This window comes from Prionailurus viverrinus, chromosome B3 (genome assembly GCF_022837055.1).
Source record: "Prionailurus viverrinus isolate Anna chromosome B3, UM_Priviv_1.0, whole genome shotgun sequence".
Taxonomy (NCBI): domain Eukaryota; kingdom Metazoa; phylum Chordata; class Mammalia; order Carnivora; family Felidae; genus Prionailurus; species Prionailurus viverrinus.
In genome coordinates this window covers 134425151-134441652 of record NC_062566.1, presented here as the reverse complement: position 1 = coordinate 134441652, position 16502 = coordinate 134425151, and positions in this window count along the sequence as shown.

The window sequence follows — 16502 nt, the reverse complement described above, 5'->3', positions numbered from 1 at the left end:
TAGACTATCCAGTTGCCCGTTGACCATAGGAACATCCAGCAAAATATCAGCCTGGCTGGCCCAGACCAGAAACATCACCCAGCTGACTCACAGATTTGTGAACTAAACAAAATGGCGATGGTGTTAAGCCACATTTAGGAGCGTGTGTGTGTGTGTGTGTGTGTGTGTGCGCGCGCGTACTCAATCAAATAAGGGCTAAGTGCCCATCTGAGTGAAGTGTGGGTGGATGTGTATTCTGTAAATGGTAACAGATCTTGGCGCTATTTGGGCTTTTGTCTCTTTTGTCAAAGTAGACAAAGCTATCTGAGCTGGCGTGGAGGCGTGCACGCTGGGAATTGCTCTATTATCTTGGCTTTTTTCCTTTTCTTTCTTATGTTTAATTGCACCGATGTGAAAACTAGGCAGGTAAGCCATGCGTCATCCTCTCTGTAGAAACTCGAGTCAAGCCTGGGGTCTCCCATGGCGCCCTCTCCGCCTGTCTTCCTTCCCGGGGTAACCATGGTTACCGTCCTCCCTTGGTGGAGCCCATCCCTAGCTACAGCCACGTGGGGACTGAGGCGCAGGTAGCGTTTTCTACCCTCTCAGTGGGACTCTATCTCACTGATTTTTCTTCCTCCTTTTATTGTATTTATTAAAAAAGTATTTTTTTAATGTTTATTTAGTTTGAGGGAGAGAAAGCGCGCAGGGGGGAAGGGCAGAAAGAGAGGGGGAGAGAGGGAGAATCCCAAGCAAGCGCCACGCGGTCAGGGCAGAGCCCGATTTGGGGCTCGAGCTCATGAACTGTGAGATCATGACTGAGCTGAAATCAAGAGTCGGATGCTCAACCGACTGAGCCACCCGAGTGCCTCTCCTTCTTTTTATTTAAAAAAAAATTTTTTAAGCATTTTTCTTTCTTTCTTTCTTTCTTTCTTTCTTTCTTTTTTTTTTTTTTTGAGAGAGAGAGACAGAGAGACAGGGACAGAGTGCGAGAGAGAGGGAGACACAGAATCCGAAGTGGGCTCCAGGCTCTGAGCTGTCAGCACAGAGCCCGACACGGGGCTCCAACTCACAAACTTCGAGATCGTGACCTGAGCGGAAGTCTGATGCCTAACCAACCGAGCCACCCAGGTGACCCTTTCCTTCTTCCTTTTAAATTATTACTCCAGGAGCACCTGGGTGCCTCGGTCGGGTTAAGCATCTGACTTTGGCTCAGGTCATGATCTCACAGCTGGGGAGTTTGAGCCCCGAGTCGGGCTCTGTGCTGACAGCTGGGAGCCTGGAGCCTGCTTCTGGATCTGTGTGTGTGTCTCTCTCTGCCCCTTCCCAGCTGGTGCTCTGTCTCTCTGTCTCTCTGTCTCTGTCTCTGTCTCTCTCTCTCTGTGCGGTTATCCTGTGCGGGGCTGCGGGGCTGAACACTGGGGGAGCCACTGTGGGGTGAGGCGGCTGAGTCAGCTGATCAGCTGTCCTGGTCTGTGGGATTCTGGGGGGTTCCTTGGCCATGGGGCCTTCGGCACTAGGGAAGTCCCCGACTAACCTGGAGGAACTGGTCACCCCGAGGCAGGGGGACCAGGTAAAGCCCCCCCTCACCCCCAGCAGGGAGGCCTGTCACTGGGCCGGAAGGGGAGGGGGCTGGACAAGCAGAGGGAACGTGTGTAGGGGGTGACTGTGTTCCTGTGTGGTTTATTTGTGTAGGGAATGGTCTGGGCTGCTGGCTGCCGATGACCAATCTGAAAGTAACTTTTGCTTTTCGCCCCCTCGCTCCCCTTAAAACCCATGTCGCAAGCCGGAGCCTGTAAGGGATGACTTCATGGCCATCCTGGCCTCCCGTGGTCGGGCGGCTCTGGAAAGGGCCAGGGCTGTCCTTACTGTAAGCTCTGCCACCTGGCCGTCTTGGCTGCCTGCCCTCTGCACACGGTCAGAGGTCACCCCTTATCTTCCCGGGAACCTCCTGGAACAGCAGCCATCTCGGGCCAGAAGGAGTGGCGGGGAGGGCAAGGTGGAGGCAGGGAAGCCCAGCTGTGTCCGGCGGCGGAGCCCCATAAGGAGCTCGTCGAGGACCGTCCTTAAAGCCACCTTCTGAGATGCGAGCGTGTGTGGGGCTCCCATGGCTGCTGTACCCGATGGCCACAAATTTAGTGGCTCAAAGCAGCACAGTTCTGGAACTAGACGTCCAAAAGCAGTCTCCCTGGGCTGAAGGCGAGGTGTGGGTAGGGCTGTTTCCTTCTGGAAGCTCCAGGGGGGAGACTTCCTCCCTGACTTCTCCAGACCCCTAGACGTGCCCATGTTCCTTGGCTGGGGACCCCCTCCTGCCATCACCCCGAGCTCCTGCTTCCTTCTTTTTCTCCCTTACTACTCACCCCAGCCCCCCTCTTTCTTAATTTTTTAAAAAAATATTTATTTATTCTTGAGGGAGAGACAGAGCATGAGCAGGGGAGGGGCAGAGAGAGAGGGAGACACAGAATCGGAAACAGGCTCCAGGCTCTGAGCCATCAGCCCAGAGCCCGACGCGGGGCTCGAACTCACGCGAGATCACTCAAGATCTCGCGAGATCGTGAACTCCCGGACCGCGAGATCGTGACCTGGCTGAAGTCGGACGCTTAACCGACTGCGCCACCCAGGCGCCCCAAAAATATTTATTTATTCTTGAGGGAGAGACAGAGCATGAGCAGGGGAGGGGCAGAGAGAGACCCACAGAATCCCAAGCAGGCTCCAGGCTCCGAGCTGTCAGCACAGAGCCTGACGTGGGGCCCGAACCCACGAGGCATGAGATGGTGACCTGAGCCGAAGTCGGACGCCCAACCGACTGAGCCACCCAGGCGCCCCCTTCCACCTCCTTTCTCTAAGGACCCCTGTGAGGACCTTGGGTTCACCTGGCTAATCCAGTCTCCTCTCCCCACTCAGGATCTTTAACCTAATCATGGCTGCAAAGTCTTTTTTGCCACACCGGTGACATCTTGACAGGCCCCAGGGCCCCGAATCACACATCTCTGCAGGGCCCCTACTCAGCCTGTCACAGCACTGCTTTTGCTCCCATCTCACAGGTGAAGAAACTGAGGCTCAGAGAATCTGCGTCTCTTGCCCCAGGTCAGGGCCAGGACCGGAATCAAATCCCAGGCTGCCGCCAAGGACCCCCATACTGGCTCGTGCGGGTCGTAGGTACATTCATGACAGCGAGGAGGTGCCTTTTTCTCTGGGAAGACGAAGCCCGTACCAGGCACGGAGTTTGTTCAGTGGCGCAAACCCGACGCCAGCACCCGGAGGCCCCTGGGCCAGATGCCTGTGGGTAATGACAACACGTGCAGCCACCGAGGCGGCCCCGACGCATGTTCCCTCTTGACCCAAGGGCCGGCGGGTGGGCTATTTATGTGGACCTCCTGTTTGGTCAGCCAGGTGGACCCAGTGGCTCCTTTAGGGAGGACGTACTCAGTCTTACCTTTTAAGGTGGGGTTGGCAAACTTTCTCTGAAAAGGTCCAGGCAGTGAACGTTCCCGACTTTGCCAGCCCCGTGGTATCTGTCGCAACCGCTCAGAGGCTATCGGACCTGCTTGCACAGCTGTGGACGAGACATAAACAAAAGGGCCTGCTGCGTCTCAATAAAACTTTATTTATAAAAACAGGCAGTGGCCCCTGTTGGCCCCTGTCCCCGGGCATTTTCTCCTTCTCTTGCCTCCCCTCGGGACACTAGCCAAGGAGACAGGGGGCTCCCTGGTGCCCTTGAAGGCGGAAGGGGCCCTGCCCTCGCCCTTCTAATCGAGAGAGAATGGTTTTAAAGGCAGGCTGGGCTGATCGGTTGGGCAGGGAGCCCTCAGAATGGTTGCGGCCGCTACAAAGTGAGCGCGAACCCCGTGCGGGGCTGCCGAGGTCATCGAGTTCAATCCACAGGGCGCTCCCGTGTCCTGTTCCCCAGAAATGAAACTGCGAACAACCTCCCGGACTCGGCCCCCATACCTAACACCAGGAGGGGGTGGGCGGGGCTTTCATGGAAGGTCATAACGGTCGCAGAGCTAGAGCCGTCTGGTACCAAGAAGCAAGCTGCTACTCCCACCCTCCCTTGCAAATGTGGGTTTTTTTTGTCTGTTTGTTTTGTGTTTAAAGCTTCTTTCTTTCTTTCTTTTTGAGAGAGAGAAAAAGCACAAGTGGGGGAGGGGCAGAGAGAATCCCGAGCAGGCCCCGCGTTGTCAGCGCAGAGCCCGACATGGGGCTCAAACTCACCAACCGTGAGCTCACGACCCGAGCTGAAGTCAGGTGCTTAACTGACTGAGCCACCCAGGCCCTCCCCTAACAGATGGTTTTTAAATCCCGGGCTGCAAATGCAATGCCTACGGAGGCCCAGGGAATAAGGTAGGGCTGAAGTCGGCCGCTATAAGACAATCTGCAGCCGTGGGCGGGCTGAGTCAGGACTGGGCAAATGTACCAACAGAACCCACCTACCGTGCGTCCAGATGTGTAAAAGCTATAAATCAGCTAATGAACTGTTGACTAAACTCTATCTTAGTCCTTGTATTCTTCTATCTTAACAACTACACCTGCACGACAACCTGCAAGGATTTGGGTTTAGGCTTGGATTTGATACAGACTTCTCGAACTCTATTGTGGTTAATTTTAGGTGTCAGTTTGGCGAGGCTACGGTGGCCCAGGTGTTTGGACAACCAGCAGTCTTGATGTTGCCGTGAAGGTATTTTGTAGATGTGATTAACACTCAAATCCGTAGACTTTGGGTACAGCAGATTGCCCTCTAGAATGCAGGTGGGCCTCATCTCATCAGTTGAAGGCCACAAGGCAAAAAGGCCGAGGTAGACTCTTCCCAGAAAAAGGAAGGGCTCCTCCAGACTGCATCTTAGAAACTCTGTCTGAGTGTCCAGCCTGCTGCCCTGAGGAATTTGGAGTTCAGATTACAACATCAGTGCTCTTACCTGAATTTCCAGACGGCCTTCCCTGCGGAGTTTAGACTTGCCAGCCTCCATAACAGCATGAGCCAATTCGTTGAAACAGACCTTTCTTTCTCTATCTTTGTATATCCTACTGGTTCTGTTTCTCTGGAGAACTCTGCCGCAGACAGACGCTGTGGGGTTCTATGCTGGAATATGGTCCCCAGAGAGAGCTGGCCTGACCCCACTTTCTGCCTCCTGCTACCTACCTATCTGAGCCCCATTCAGTGCCGTCTTTCCCATCTTGCAAACAGCTGACCCTTGGTGCTGCCCCAGGGCATAAATGTACAGACACCTATGGCAGTCAGCTTTCAAAACCTACAAATTAGGGGCGCCCGGGTGGCTCAGTCGGTTAAGTGTCCGACTTTGGCTCAGATCATGATCTCGGGGTTTCTGTGTTGGAGCCCGGCATCCAGCTGTGTGCTGATGGCTCGGAGCCTGGAGCCTGCTTTGGGTTCTGCGTCTCCCTCTCTCTCTCTGCCCCTCCCCTGCTCATTCTCTCCCCCCCCCTCTCAAAAATATATAAACATTAAAAAAAAGAAAAACCCTATAAACTACATAAGCCTTGAGGAGGACACAGAATTCTGGGGTCCTGACTAGTAAAGTTTGGTCTTGAAGACAGAGGGAAGGGTCCTTATGGACATGCACGTACCCGTGGCTTCTCAGGCTCCCTGCCCTACAGGAAGGGCCACGTAGAGGAGGACAGGGAGGTGCCCTTTAAAAGGTGGGGCCGAAGACAGGGACCCCCTCTGCCTGGGCCCCGACATGAGCTAACAAGTCCACACCTCCTTTAGTGCCTGTGGCCAACCTCACCTCCCCCCACCCCAGTGTGCCAGCAGCCCCATGTGGATATTTTCATTTTGCCCAGGAATCCGGATTTTCTATTGCTGTGGCTCTTGGCAACCAGCAAAAATGAATTTTACAATAAATCCTGTGCAGGCTGAAGGGGTTTCTGGATGAGCTGAGAATGTTGGTCCTCTTGACCTGAGTCCTTGGGTTCGTGGGTATGATGATTCTGTGAAAATTCATCGAACCGCACAGGTACGATCTGTGTGTTTTGCTGCCTGTACGTCAGGAGCTTTATTAACACAAACCAGAGCCAGGCCCAGGTCCAGGGGAAGAGGTCTGAGCTCTGGGTTTGGGCCGCTGCCCACCGGTTGGGACCCGGGCTTTCAGCTCCTCTAGGGCATTCATTTTGTGGGGCGGGATCTGGCCGCAGACAAGGAAGTTTTGATCAATTTCCTCTGCGGTTTAGGGCTCCTCCCTGTTCGGGAACATGACCTCCCGAAAAGTACCATCTCGGCTTCCCCAGGTGCTTCCTGTAGGCGGGGTTTCTAACAGTCCCCGCCCAGTGGGCTGCGCGGGCCGGTTTATTCCTAACGCCACACTGCCCCCTGCTGGTCGAGGCCTGTCATGGCGCCCCCTGGGGACAATTTTTGGGAATGAATTCACGCACCAGAGTTTTCTCGGCAAAGCAGGATTTTGAATGGGTTTCCAGGGAGGTGAAAAGTGAGCGTCGGAAACGATTACTGCACTGTATGTTAACTAAAATTTAAATTAAAATAGATAAATGTTAAAGAAAGTAAAATCCAAATCTCGGTTTAAAAAAAAAAAAAGAAGAGTGAGTGTCAACATAGGTGCAGACACACACACATACTCCCTTCCCCCTGGGAAGGAGACTCCTATCCCACAACAAGGGTTATCCCGTGCTCTGCGCCCAAAGCAATGACACTGTATTTTTGTCGTCATATTCACCAAATACTGCTCCTTCCTCCTCTCCCCTCCCCGCCTGGAAACAAAGTAACCCTCCGTCTTGGGTGGAGCCAAGGAAATCTTTGTAAGTGGCTTTGTAACAAGCATATTCCCCCCACCCCTAAGTTAACGGAAACAAGTTTCATTAGGTAGCTTTTAAACACAGACAATTAACTTCTAATGTTCTTTACAGCAAATCTATAATATCAGTGCTTTGGCCTTCTTAAGTTGAATGCCCTTTACCATAAAGTATCTGATTCCAAGCTGTACGTTAATTGAATATTTAATCCCTTTGGTTTCCCTATCTGTGCACAGCAGAAGAGTGTGGTAAGGCGAGCGAATCCTAGACTAGCAGACCCTTAAACAACACGGGTTTGAATGGCGTGGTTTGAATCTGAGAATTTTTCGCTAAATACAGTACTGCACGTGTCCTTTCTCTTCCTTAACGATTTTCTTAATAATGTTTTCTCTTCCTTAGCTCACTTTATGGTAAGAATACAGTGTATATAATGCACATAACATACAAAATATGTGTTCATTGATAGGCTCCGTAAACGGTAGGCTCTTAGTAGTTAAGTTTTGGGGGAGTCAGAAGTTATATGTGGATTTTTTGGTGGCGCCTGGGGGGCTCAGTCAGTTAGGCGCCCGACTACGGCTCAGGTCATGATCTCACGATTCGTGAGTTCGAGTCCCACATTAGGCTCTATGCTGACAGCTGAGAGCCCGGAGCCTGCTTCGGATTCTGTGTCTCCCTGTCTCTCTGCCCCCTCCCCGCTTGCACTCTCTCTCTCTCTCTCTCTCAAAAATAAACATTTACAAAAATTTAAAAATAAAATCAGTTATATGTGGATTTTCATCTGTGTGTGGGGTTGGCGCCCCTAACCCCTACGTTGTTCCGGGGGCAGCTGTATACTGACGATCTATCATTTTTACTTGGTGGGTTTTAGAAATAGCACAGGCACCTAATACAGGTCGACTCCCTGGCTTCTAATCGCAGTGCAAAGGCCACAGAATAGATGCTTGGTGAGCATTTGTTCATATCTACAAGCTAAAGATTAGGTTTCAGCACTGATGCCTGTAAGGAGCACCTTTATGCCTGGGAAGCAGTTACCGTTGTGCTTGGATCCTGTGACAGCCTCTCCGTATCGGCCCTCTTCAACTGTACTAGGATGAACAGTTTCTATCTCGGGATCCATACTATTGACTCACAAAGCAAGAGAAAGGATGGACACAGTCAAGGGGAGAAGAGGGATGACCTGAGGGGCTGTGGCTGCTGCTGATAGCGTTCCATAATGACTCCGGGCCACAGAGCGCCCCCTGACTAAGGCTCTGGCCATGAAAACGAGGCTGGAGGTCAGCCAGTGCCTGCAGACCCAAAGCAGCACACGCATGATGCGACGGGAGAGAGCACACTGAAGTCTAGCTTATGACGACTGACTGCTGGTGACAGCTTTGGGTGTCTAATCAATCAATGGCGGAAGGGGCAGCTTGGGTTGTGGGGTCCAGAAGGACTGGGTTTGAACGGGCTGTGTGACATTGGACAAGTCACCTAACCTCTCTGAACTTCAGCTTTCCCGTCTGTAAAATGGAGATGAACGTATCTAGGTCTCGGGGAGGTTAGGGTGATCGCTTTGGATGTATTCCCCAGGAACAGACCCGAGACCAGGTTCACAAGCAAGTGATTTATCCAGGAAGTGCTTCTGGGGAGAGGTGGAGAGAGAGGTTGGAGGAAGATAGGGAAGGGCAGGGTGAAGTCAGGGTAGCAGTTTCAGGCAACGCCCCGCAGAGGGCAGCCTCAGCCTGATCCTCCAGGGAGCTGGGACAGGTTAAGTTGCAGCCCTTTAGAGGCAAAGGAGTGGCGCCCATTAGTCACTGGTTAAGGGTCGCCCGCCCCAAGGGCGCCTGGGTGGCTCAGTTTGTTAAGCATCCGACTTCTTCGGCTCAGGTCATGATCTCGCGGTTGAGTTCTAGCCCCGCGTGGGGCTCTGTGCTGACAGCTCAGAGCCTGGAGCCTGCTTCGGATTCTGCGTCTCCCTCTTTTTCTGTCCTTCCCCTGCTCACGCTCTGTCTCTGTCTCAAAAATAAATAAACATTAAAAAAAAGGTGTGCCAAAAAACTCTGTAGAGTGCTGCGCATGTTAGGTTCCCCAAAGCAACAATAATTACATGGCATTGTATTGGGGCTGCCCCCCTCCACCCCCTGCAACACTCTACTGGTAAGAAAACAAAAGAGGGAGGGCACTGATAGGTTGTTATTATTTGGGGGCCTGGCCCAAAGGGATACCAAGGTCAGGTCCTAGGTGCTGGGACTCTTTGGTGGGCAGTACCTGGGGTGTTCAGAGGCCAACGGATAAGATCAAGGCCAGGGGCTACATGTCAAGCCAGAAAAGCTGCATCTGTGGTCAGACTCAGAGTGCAAGCCCCCAGGGGTGGGCGGGGGTGGAGGTGCGGTGGGAGCAGAAAGGGATTGAGGTGGCCGCAAGGCAAGAGAGCCCAAGATGGTTGATGTTGAATGGGATGGGGCCCGAGAGCTTATCACCTTATCAGTTGGTGGGCCAACTGTCGTGGGGATTAAAGGTCAGAGTGCATTGAGAGAGTGTCAGTGAAGACCATTTCAAGGGGCGGAAACCCAGTTCAAACTGGTTCAGACATACCGGGAATTTATTAGCTCATGGTAACTGAGAATCCCACGGGTCAGCCTTCAGGTGTGGCTTGATCCAGGAGTCCAGTCAGACCCATCAGGAACCAATCTTTCTTTCCATCTCTGGGCTTTGTGCCCTCTGCTTCATTCTTAAATGGTTCTTCTTATGGGGGCAAGGTGGCAGTGGGCCAAGGCAGGCTCACGTCCTCATGATCCCCTATGGAGCAGAGTCTTTTCTTGGTATTCCCGTACAAGTCAAGGGATCATTCTGCTCGTCTGCACTTGGTCACCTAACTGTCCCCGACCCAGTCACTGGGGCCAGGAGGATAACATGTCACAGTGGACTGGGCTAGAGCCGCGTGCCCACCCTGCACATACTCACTGTGGTCAGGGAGCCTGAGATGAACCGGGCACACAGATGGAGAGGGTGGCTCCCCAAAAGAAGATGGGGTGCTCAGAGGAGGGACGGATGCTGGGCAGTCCGAGATCGGCACACGTTTGCCTCAGAACCCAGCAGTGGAGCCAGGGGGACCCAGGGACACCTGCGGGAGTCATACAGGGCTGTCCTCTCCTCTTAGAAGGGGCCAGCAAGGTGAGGGGCGTCTCCTGGGCACCCACCAAGGACAGCAGTCCCCTGCCGTGTCTTACGCACATGTGGACCCCTGCTGGTGATAAGGTGCCTTCAGAGGCTCGATCTGGGGAGAGGGTTGGGGCACGTCACACGGTCATGTCTCTGAGTGGGACTTCAAGACTGGACAGTGGGTGCCGTGGGGGCAAGGGCCAGGCCGTATTCCTGTGCGTCCAGCTCAGCTTGGAGGCTCAGTGAGTGCTCGAGGAACGAAGGAGCGGATACGTGAATGATGCTGTTTCCAAAGGCACTTCTGGGACAAGACCACACTTTGTTTTTTTATTTTTAAATTTTTTTTTTTCAACGTTTATTTATTTTTGGGACAGAGAGAGACAGAGCTTGAACGGGGGAGGGGCAGAGAGAGAGGGAGACACAGAATCGGAAACAGGCTCCAGGCTCTGAGCCATCAGCCCAGAGCCCGACGCGGGGCTCAAACTCACGGACCGCGAGATCGTGACCTGGCTGAAGTCGGACGCTTAACTGACTGCGCCACCCAGGCGCCCCACAAGACCACACTTTGTAAGGAGCTGAGGACAAAACTCTCTTCGCCACCGGGCTCCACGGGGTGGCCTGGGCACCTCGGGTCGTCGTTCGAACTGTCGTCTTAGGCTGAGCAGCCACCACATGTGTCCCCTGGGAACAGAGGGTTCGAGAACAGCAAATAGTTCTCCCGGCACTTGGTGCCTCCGTCCGAGCCCCAGCACCGAGGGACTTGGGTGGCATCGAGCAGCCCGAGGCCCGTCCCCGAGAGGCCCCAGCCCCCTCTGAGTTCCCGTCTGGGAAAGCTCTAGCCTGTCGAAAGAATTTCCTGTCTTTCCAGCCTACACCTGACACAGGGCCCCCGACCTCCTTTGCTCAAGAGCATTTATGAAAGAAAAGGGTGAGGGGCTTTTTGTTGTTTTTGTTCATCGCAGCATCATTTATTATTGCAAAAATACGTGAACTTAACCTAAATGCTCCCCAGTGGGACAACGGACAAATTGTGCACCAACAACAAATGAATGAGAATACTCTATGTCAATTACACGAGCAAACTAAAGTCAGATTTATTGAGTTACATCTCAACCATGTAATACTGAGCGAAAAAGAGCAGATTTGAGTTCACTTTTCCTTTTAGAATTTAATTAGACTATACTTGGCATACTATATTAGACAAGTTTCAAGTGCACAAGACAGTGTGATTGGACAAGTCGAACTACCACTCCAGACCCACCAAAATAAGTGTTGATTGATCACAGTGTTGCTGACTATGCAAAGTTATTACAATCTCGTTGACTTTGTTAGACTGTGAATCCTCCCTCTGTCTCTGAGCAGCCCAAAACTCAGGCGGGCCTTTCCTCAAGGGCCCAAGAGCCATTCGCCTAAAATGTAATCGTGGGGAAGGACAGGGCCTCTGTCTCCCCGTCTCTGCGGGAGGGTAGACTTTATTTATACACTCGCCAGCTTTCAGACACAGCTGGACGCACCCCATACCCACGGACCCTCCTTCTTGTTCACCCCTTAGTCCCCCTGAGCCCCCCCCCCACGCTCGCCACCCCCTTCCCTGCTCCCTCTTGTCACCCCTGCACAAATCTGCCTCTGGTTGCCTGGCTGTCCCTGGTTACCCAATATACTGGGTTCTCACACTTGAACTTACTCTCCTGGGCCTTGTGAATCTCTGCCAGGTTCCTGACCGACAACCTTCCCCCAAACTGTGTGCCCCTTCACTCCAGCCGGACTCGCTTTATTTTCCTCCAAACCTTCATCACCGTTCCATGCTATTGAGGGAAAACTGTTCCTCTGTGCACAACACTCTTGCTGTCAAATAACACGCCGACCATGTCTCCGACTCTCGGACACCGACGGAATGGCCTGAGCTTTCATTTCGTTCTGACCCTCCCCGCCCGGAGGCCTACGGGCTCAGGCCCACCCACCGGAGGGCCCCCACGTCAGGTGGTCCCCAGGATCCCCGCGCTTGTGTCTGACCCGCCGTAAGTGGGGGCTCCCACGGCACCTTCCTTGGGCTTGAGGATTTGGTAGAACAGCTCACGGAAGGCAGGGGAACACTTGGCTAGGTTTACACGTCCCAGAGGATACGGGTGAACAGCCAGGTAAAGAGGAGCTTAGACCAAGGCTGGGAGGGTCCTGGTGCTCCCTTCCCTGCGGGGTTTGGGGTGCATCGCCCTCTAGAATGTGGGTGTGTTCCTCGAGCCAGACGTTCTCTCCGTCCTGCAGTTTGGGGTTTTGCAGCGGCTACTTCGAGCAAGATGGCTTATCTATCGCCAGACAACGGGGCCGGGGCTGAAAGTTCCAAGCCTCCGTCCATCATGGGCTTTTTGGTGACCAGCCCCCACCAAAGTCACCTTCTTCGAATGAAAGAAGTTCCTATCACCCAGGAAATTCCAAGGGTTGGGGTCCTGCCTTGCTCCCCTAGCGCATCTCAGAGCTCAGCCCAGACACAGGTTGGGAAGGAGCCCCCAGTTGGAGAATCAAAGCCGGCTTGGAAAGAGCTTTGCAGACCCTGAGGACAGCACCCTGGGAGTGCGAGCAAGTGCGGTTACCATGGTGGTTAATGTTATTTGTGTTGTTTGCAGAAGAGGCACCCCCCCCCCCCCCGCCCCCGCCACCCCGCAGCCTAGCTTGAATAAATTTTAATCATCTTGCCATTTCTGCTGCCCTGGTCAGGCCAGCACTCTGCAGGGACCTGAGCACTTAGAGGCCTGCCCAGGCCAAAGGAAAAATCAGCAGGGAGGGCAGGCTTCGGACATGCAAACAGGCCAGGCTCCAGAATTCCTAGGCGGCCCTCCACCATCCCGGGAACCATCCCTCCCCTCCTCCTCCTCCTCTTCTCCCTCCTCCCCTCCAGGCTCAGCCAGCTCCAGGGGTGGTGTTGGCAATGGCCATCCCCCCACCCTCTCCCTGGGCACCCAAGGCCCTTTCCTCGCATCTGCTCTCACACTCGCGCGGAGGGTGAGCCAAAGGTGACAGGCTGGCTTATTATCCAGGAGAAGGGAGCACACTTGCCCTCCCCAACTCAGCAACCGGCCAATTCTTTTGCGGCCCGATATTGCACGTTGACCTTCTGAGCCAGGGGGCCCATCTCCAACCATCAAAATATCCGGGTTGATTGGCAGCTGGCCAACAGAATGCAAACGTAGGTATTTACAAAGCAAATTTGTAAAACCAAGAATGTAGTAGAAACACCAGCAGGGGAGGTGGGGGGCGGGGCACGTTTTCTGTGTGGGTGGCCTGGCAGGGGCCTCTTAAAACACAAATACAGTGGATCCCGAGAAACTTAACAGAAGTCCATGGGGGAGGGGAAGGAAAAAAAAAGAGGTTAGAGAGGGAGGGAGCCAAAGCATAAGAGACTCTTAAAAACTGAGAACAGGGGTGCCTGGGTGGCGCAGTCGGTTAAGCGTCCGACTTCAGCCAGGTCACAATCTCGCGGTCCGTGAGTTCGAGCCCCGCGTCAGGCTCTGGGCTGATGGCTCAGAGCCTGGAGCCTGTTTCCGATTCTGTGTCTCCCTCTCTCTCTGCCCCTCCCCCGTTCATGCTCTGTCTCTCTCTGTCCCAAAAATAAATAAAGATTGAAAAAAAAAAATTTTAAAACTGAGAACAAACTGAGGGTTGATGGGGGGACAAGGGAGAGGGGAAAACGGGTGATGGGCAGTGAGGAGGGCACCTGTTGAGATGAGCACTGGATGTTGTATGGAAACCAATTTGACAATAAATTTCATATTTAAAAAAAAAATAAAACACAAATACAGGGGCGCCTGGGTGGCTCACTCAGTTGACCATAGGACTCTTGACTTCGGCTCTGGTCGCGATCTCACGGTTCGTGGGTTCGAGCCCTGCGTCCGGCTCTGTGCCAGCAGAGAGGAGCCTGTCTGGGATTCTCTCTCTACCTCTCTCTGCCCTCCCCCTCAAAATAAATAAATAAACTAAAAAAAAAAAAAAAAACATAAATACAGGCCATGCTGTGCTGTGGCTGCCACCGTCTTTTCGTGGAAAACCTTGCTGCTGGCTTTGTTACTCCAAAGTCATATCCCTCATCAGTCTTGAGAACGTTGTCTGCTGGCCGTGTGAACGCCCCTGCCATCTTTGCGGGCTATCGGATCGGGGGGAAAGACCCAGGGGAAGACCCCGTCCAAGTCGGGGACAGGGTGTGGTCCCAGGAAGACAGCTGGAGGAGGTGGTTTGAGAGGCAGAATCAAGAGTCAGTCCCCAGCTTCCTCGCTGCCTTCCTGTTCCAGACGTGGTGTCCCCTCTACTCCAAAGACCAGCCCTGCTTGGTGCAGCTCATAGTGGCCCGCTGTCCACCCTGCCTCCCCACCCTGCCATTCGGGGCCCCTTTGAGCTGGCTTTATCTGCTTATCAGCCTTCTCCCCATTACTGCCTTGAACTCCAGGCTCCAGCCTGGCCTCCCAACCCCCCAGCGCCCACGCACCCCTCTGCCGTGCACCGGCTTCTTTAGATACCACGCCAGGTAGAGTCCTGCCTCCTCCAGGCAGCCCTCGGTGATCTATTTGGCTTTACTTGGTGCCTAGGGAGCCCTGTGCAGTGCTCAATGCTGTACGATGCCTTCTTTTCCTTGGACGTCTCCCGTCCCTTGGTTCACTTCCCTGCGGCTGTCAGCTGGCACAGAGGGATGGCCAGGGCCTGGGCTCTCCTCACCCGGCAGGCTAGCCTTGACTCTGCAGGATTCCAAAGTCACTAAGACAGGAAACTGCACGTTGTCTTGAGGCCTATGCCCAGGACTCGACCAAAGTCAGTCCTGCCAAAGCCTTTTGGTCGACATGGGTCACCAGGTCAGCCCAGAGAGTCAGATGTTGGGGAGAAGACAGGCCCCACCTCTGGATGGGGGGACTGAACAGTCACATTGCAAAAGGAGCTTGCATGCAAGAAAGGGAACGTTTTCTGGCACTTTCTGCATCTTCCATTGTAGCCAACATTAATCCCTCTAAAAAGCATCCTAAGAGATGGGGCGCCTGGGTGGCTTAGTTAAGCATCGGACTTCGGCTCAGGTCAGGATCTCGCGTGTTTGTGGCTTCGAGCCCCGCGTTGGGCTCTGTGCTAACAGCTCAGAGCCTGGAGCCTGCTTCAGAGTCTTTGTCTCCCTCTCTCTCTGCCCCTCCCCCACTTGTGCTCACTCTCGCTCTCTCTCTCTCTCTCTCTCTCTCTCAAAAATAAGTAAAAACATTAAAAAAATAAAATAAATAAAAAGATCCTAGGAGAGAAGGTCGCATGGGGTGGCACGGAGTGTTAACCTACCCCTTACTTTCCTTGGCCACATGGTTCAGAGCAGCGATGGCCAAGAGTCGCTTCGTGGGCATGTGACCTGTGCAGCCACCCAGGTCCCCACATTCAGAAGGGCCCTGTGCTTGGTGTGATGCCCATCTTGAAAATCTTTTTATTAAAAAAATTTTTTTTCATGTTTATTTTTGAGAGAGAGAGAGAGAGAGAGAGAGTGAGAGACAGAGCAGGAGCGGGGTAGGGGCAGAGAGAGAGAGAGGGAGACACAGGATCCGAAGCAGGCTCCAGGGCCTGAAGCCACAAACCACGAGATCATGACCTGAGCCAAAGTCAGATGCTTAACCATCTGAGCCACCCAGGTGCCCCGCCATCTTGAAATTCTCAATAACGTTGGACAAGAAGAGCCCCACATTTTCATCTTACGTTGGGTCCCATGGACGAGGTGGCTGGACCTGAGAGTGGATGATGCACCAGGAAGCCCGAAGGTCCAGCCAGGGTCTTGCTGCCCGCAGAGGGACCAGAGGAGCTAGACCCGGTCCAAGGCTATCAGGGTGGGCAGCGGGTGGGGTCTGCAGCCCAAGATTTCTTGGTCATAAAACCTTTGACCCTTGACCCATGGATCTTTTGACTGGCTTGCCCCTCCCTGCACTTGTCCCCGAGGTAGACTGCTCCTACCTTTTAGGATGACCAGACTTTAAGTTGGGATCCAGGGCTTTGGGTCCCAGCTATTGCCTAAGCCATTGATCCAATTAGTCCCTTGCACTGTTCCTGCCTCAGTGGGGTCCTGGCCACCACGGTGGACCTCCTTTGGGGCCTGATACGGATCCTTCAGAAGGGACCCTGGTGCAGGACCCAACACTTGGCCCCTTATCATTTCGGCACATAACACCTGACAGTGACATTATCTGGACCTCTCTCCCCCTCAAACCTGCTCCAGGGCAGAGGCTGCTCATTTGGCCCAGCACCCCTGCTCCTGGCACATGGCCTCCAGCGCAGCTGGTTCTCAACAAACGTCCAGGGGACATTTTACAGCCTTTAGAATATGGACTCTGAGCCCAGCTGGATTCCGGTCCCGGTCCTGCCACTCACCAGCTACATGGCCTTGGGCAAGGAACCTCTCCCTGCCTCAGTTTCCTCATCTGTAGACACATAAACAGCATGACAATAGTACCCACGATGTATGGTTGTTGTGGAGACGAAGCAAGTTAATATGTATGTAACGAGCTCAGAACTTCACAGAACACCTAGTAAGTGCCCTATGTGTGCTGTTATCAGTGAATGAATGAAACTAAGTGCATACCCACTGTCCCGCAATACCCACAGTGTACCCACAATACACTGTG